General features: G+C 42.1%; 1 protein-coding gene across 1 annotated transcript in view; it reads right to left on the bottom strand.

Moving 5' to 3' along the window:
- The window catches only part of tp53i11b (tumor protein p53 inducible protein 11b), an 80369-nt gene extending 76154 nt beyond the window's left edge, over positions 1-4215 (bottom strand). Inside the window, exon 1 of the mRNA XM_020516763.2 lies at positions 3930-4215. The gene's annotated coding sequence lies outside the window, so the exon portion shown is untranslated. The remainder of the gene's footprint in view (positions 1-3929) is intronic.
- Positions 4216-5667: the final 1452 nt, after the last annotated feature.

The following is a 5667-nucleotide window of genomic DNA, read 5'->3' as shown; positions in this document are numbered from 1 at the left end:
AAACGATAGCTTTCCTGCTCCTCTGATGCTGCTTGGCCTGCTGTGTTCATCCAGCTCTACACCCTGTTATCTTAGACCAAGCATCAACTGTTATTGAAAAACTAAGAAATCAAAAATTCTGGTTCTGTGGGAGCTTGACCCCACCCATTCAGGCTGCTTCTATTGTTCAAACTTTAAAGAAAATTCCAAGGCCTCATAAGCTGTTTACTTCAAGACTTTTCAATAGACATCTCAGGACCTCTGCCTTAAAATGTCTCCTTAAAAAAAAGGACAAAATGGACCTCTTAAAGCCACAGTATCATCACACTGATCCCGCACACCCTGAAGTGTTTGATCAGGCAATCGAGATCAAATCCTGGGAGTACAACAAGAAAGACCTTGCATTCATATAGCAATTTCCACAATATTCGGAAGATGCAATTTCTAGCCTGCAGTACACTTGGCGTGCAGTCATTGTCAGAGATAGGAATCACTGCAACCAATTTGTTGACAGGAGGGTAATTCAAGGAGCTCAGTGAATATTAGAGGACAATCTGTTTAAATGTAATGTTCCTCAATGTAACACTGAAGTGTCAATGTAGAAGCTGTGCTCAACTCTCTAGAGTGGAACTTAAAGCCATAAATTGCCTCAGTGGAAATCACACTCCCAGTGCACCATTCAATAAGAAAAAGTACTGCAGTTGCCGGAAATATGCAATAAAAAGACAAACTGCTGGAGAAATTCAGCCAGTCTGGTAGCGTCTGTGGAGAGAGAAAAACACAGCTAATGTTTTGATTCTGGTGTGATTACTTCAGAAAAGACACTGCAATGTTAACTCTGTCTCGCTCTTTCTCTGTCTCTGTGATGATGCTGCCAGACCTGATGAGTTTCTCTCTCGCTACACTGACCGCATGGTTCTTGCTGGTCAGGAAACCCTCACTGTTCTTACTAGCTGCAAGGAGGCATTACAAACTGATCATTTGATGCCTTTGGCCTCTCTTACAACACCCATGGGACTGGTAAACTGAAAGCCTGTTCAAGAGAAGTCCACTGTACTCACTGTCAGACAGACTGGAGCTCTACTGGAGCTTCTTAAATAGCAGGGCACCCAGAAATATGGACATAACATTAGCTTGGCATTGAATATCGAGCTTTAACTTCTACACTGTTAGCATAGTCCCACAAAATTAATAGACTTACCTAATTCCATCATCTTACCTGCCCCTTCCACCCTAAACCATCCCCATCCAATAGTATTCTGTCCTTCCCAAACCATACCATCTATGATGAACTTTGACACAAACGCAGTACAGTATCAAAATTTGGTAATATCTTTCAAAGGTTGGTGGATTCTGTATTTGGTTTTAGAAAATGACTTCTAAGAATGTGTGCCAATGGTAAAGGGATCAATTGGAATTTTCACCAATAAGAGTGAATATTGGACCATGTGATCTGATGGCTCTTAACCTGGAAGCAATACCAACAGGAAGTTAACACATAAAAGCTGTGAGACCAGGCCCAAAGGAAAGCAGTTCTTAAGGAGGTTTTACAGCTGTGTGCCCGCGAGGTGATGACTGTTTCTGGGGTGTTTTGGATGGAATAAAGCTTCAGATGAAGACAATTCATGGACAAATCTAAATCTAAATCTAAAATCCACTGAGTGGGAAAGTAAGAGATCGTACCTAACTTTAGAAAACTCTGGAACCATATGAGCTGCCATTTGTCTGGAGTGAGTGATGGGTGCGCATATGGTTATGTAGGACATTTACTCATTGACTGTAAAAGTATGAAACTATGAAAAGTATACTGTAGTCTTTGTTTGAAGCAGATTTTGTCAGTTAATTCATATTCTGATTTGTGAAGAATGACATTTTGTTGATAATTCTTGCGGGGGACGGGTGCTTGGCAAATTCAATCTTTTGTGTTCATTGTTCCCTCACACTCAAACCACAAATCACCAAACTTTAATCAAACAAAGGATCCAAGTCTGGGATCTTTCAGTCCTGTACAACACTGCTATGATATTCAGTGCCTCAGAAACTTTTAAAATGATCATCTGGCTGAAAACTAAATATTATGACATTGCCCAATACAGCTATAAGAAGCAGCTTTAAAGTGGTTTTCTGAATCGGTTTGTCCTAGAGACTGGGCTTTGTGCAGAAAGCACTGAGGATGCTCCCTTCAATGGGCAGAAACCAGGCTGCTGCTTTAACGCGGCCAGTGTGTTCCTGCAAGACAATCCTCAGGACAGGAAATGGGAATCCAAGGCCTAGCGAATGGCCTTTTTAATTCCTCATTCATCCCTAAAAATAAGTGAAGATTTGAATGTATGCACTAAAGATTCTGCATTGCTGACGAGCTGAATTTAAATTAATTAAACTCCTTAGGAATAGCTCCCCTTTGCACCTGGTCACATAGCTTTTATATGTTAACTTCCGGTTACTACTGCTTCCAGGTTAAGGGCCATCAGACCATGTAGTCCAATATTCCTTCTATTTAGTGAAAACTTCAATTGATCCCTTTACACAAATCCTTAAAAGTCATTTTCTAAAATGAAACGCAGAGTCCACAAATCTTTTAAAGATATCACCAAATTTTCATACATATTACGTTTGTGTCAAAGTTCATTACAGATAGTATGACTTGGGAAATATGGAATAACATCAGTTAAATACCATTACTCAAAGCTGAGTAAATGTCTGGGCATCAATTGGACTGGGCAGGTTAATAAGCAAAAGCAAGATAAACAAGGAGAGGTTTCATCTATCGGGAAGTCAGGCTTGGTGACAGAGCCTAACCCAAAAAGCTGAATTGCTCTCTTACTTTCTCCAGCCATAAGTGAACCTGCTGAATATCTGCAGTGTTTTTCATGCAGATTCCCAGAACTTGTACTTGTATCTTTGAAGCCGTTACTGATAGGAACAGAAAGAGGCTGACTAAGACCTGAAAATTCAACACATCACTGAGAGATAGCAGACCCAGCAACAAAGTGTCCAGTCCCAGCTGGGAACTTGGACAAGACAGAAAGCCCTGACTAGACTCACCCCAGCATTTACACTGTCCCAACTGCACTCAGCTAAAAGCCTGCATTCCTTACACTGTGGGACTCACTATAAGGCAGGCTGATGTTTCTTAAACTCAGACAGCAAATAACTCAAATTCTAGCTGTTCAGGCTCAACTCACAATTCGCCAGTAAAACAACTCAGATTTCTTCAGCATTGGGGCAAATCGTTTCACACCTATAATTCAACAATCCAACTCAACAGCACAAGTGTATAAATATACTTACCACACTGCCTCACCCTTTGTCTAGGAGGCAATAGTTTCAAGTTGTGTCCAATATCCAAGTCTCACAGCTTCTCCGTCTCACACAGTATCCCAATCTCACGGTGTCACACTCTCACAGTATGCCAGTCTCACACAGTATCCCTGTCTCTCACAGTTTCTCAGCCTGACACAATATCCCAGTCTCTCACAGTATCCCTGTCACACACAGTATCGCAGTCTCCCACAGTATCTCAGTCTCACACAGTATCTCAGTCTCACACAGTATCCCTGTCTCAAAGTATCCTAGTTTCCTGAAGCGTCCAGCATCCAGTCCAACATGATTTAACAGTGTCCAATGTACAGTCTTATGCCCACTGTCCATATTCATACTGTGTCAAGGATTGTGATCGAATCTCGATGTCAGTCAGACTGCCCAGTGTCAGCCAGTGTCAGGGTCAAAGAATTGCTGTGATGAAGCCGAAGACCATTTGATCCATTGTCTGTGCAGTATCTAACTGTGAACATTTTAACGTTCCCATTTCCCGACCTTCCCCCAAACCCTGCACACTGTTTCTTCTGGATTCTGGAGCCAGTCAGTATCCAGCATCAGGCACACTGAATCCTGGATCGATCACATGCACTTTATACTGGCGATAGCTGTATGTACAGGAGAAAAGTTACCAGCAGTTTGCTTGAGTTGCGTTCAGCGGCGAGTCCACGATTGTCGCAATTTTCGGAGTTTGGAGTTCCCTCGCCTCGGAGAGCCTTAGCACGGACATGCACCAGGGCAGTTCCCAGTTTGGTGACACCCCGCTAGCTGGCTATTTAATTGTGGTCCCAAAACAAGAACACATCACAGTGCGAAACACACAGACAACGAGCTGGAGCTGGGAAACTCTCATCCATACAAGGCAACACTGTTAATACCGTAATACACCCAGCAGCAAGGCTTGGAGGAGTGTGTAATATATATAATAGGGGGCACACTGTAATACCGTAATACATCCAGGAGCAGGGCTTGGGGGAATGTGTAATACATATAATAGAGGGGCACACTGTAATACCACAATACACCCAGAAGCAGGGCTGGGGGACAGTGTAATACATTTAATAGAGGGGCACACTGTAATATCGTAATACACAACAGGAGCAGAGGCTTAGGAGAGTGTAATACATGTAATAGAGGGGCACACTGTAATACCTAATACACACAGGAGCAGGGCTTGGAAGAAAGTGTTATACACGTGATAGAGGAGCACTCTAATACCATATTACACCCAGGAGCAGAGCTGGGGGAAGGTGTAATACAATTAATAGAGCGGCACACTGTAATACCATAACACACCCAGGATGAGGGCTTGGGTAGAGTGTAATACAATTAATAGAGGGGCACACTGTAATACCATAATACACGCAGGAGCAGGGCTGGGGGAAAGTGTAATACATTAATAGAGGGCCACACTGTAATATCATAATACACCCAGGATGACGGTTGGGGAGAGTGTAGTACATTTAATTGTTGGGGGGGGAACTATAATACCGTAATACACCTAGGATCAGGGATCGGCCGAGTGTAGCATCCCTAATACAGGTGGACTGAAATGCAATGTTACATCCAAGTACAGAGATAGGACAGGGTGTAATATATCTAATAGAGATGCACTGAAGAGCTGGATGGTGCAGAGTCTTTTTGATCTGTACATCCTTTACTTGCTGTGATCTGCCTGTACCGCTCGTAAACAAAGCTTTTCACTGTATTTTGGTACATGTGACAATACATCAATCAATCAATGAAATGGAAGTGAGTATCTAAAGTGTGTGGTGTTAATAGTCAATAATTTTGCTTCAGTTTTCACTGTGGATGACATCTTAATTGTAATGGGTAATGCAGAGTTTGCAGAACAGGAGAAACCTAGAACCCTCATTATCACTAGGGAAAAAGTACTGAGCAAACAACTGCGATTAAAGACAGACAGGTTCCTAGGGCCTGATGGCCTACATCCTGGAATCTCAAAGGAAGTGACAGCAGAGAGAGTGGACTTATGAGTTGTAATATTCCAAAGTTCTCTAGTTACAGGGAAGCTTCCAGTGGGGTGGGAAAATTTTAAAGTAATACCTTTACTCAAAAAGGCAGGCAGGCAGAAAAAGAAACTAAAGTGCAGTTAGTTTAACATCTGTCATTGGGAAATTGTTAGAATCCATTAGTAAGGAAGTAATAACAGGACATTTGGAAAATCAAATGCAATCGAACATAGTCAGTGTGGTTTTATGAAGGAGAGTTATGTGGTTTCATGTGTTTGATTAATTTGCTAGAGTTCTTCAAAGATGTAACAAGCAAAGTGGATAATGGGGATCCTATAGATGTAGTATATCTGGACCTCCAGAAGGCATTGGATAAGGTAAAAACCTTTCAGCTCAG

This window comes from Rhincodon typus, chromosome 17 (assembly GCF_021869965.1).
Source record: "Rhincodon typus isolate 14 chromosome 17, sRhiTyp1.1, whole genome shotgun sequence".
Lineage (NCBI taxonomy): Eukaryota > Metazoa > Chordata > Chondrichthyes > Orectolobiformes > Rhincodontidae > Rhincodon > Rhincodon typus.
This window is presented reverse-complemented; position numbering and strand designations above follow the sequence as displayed.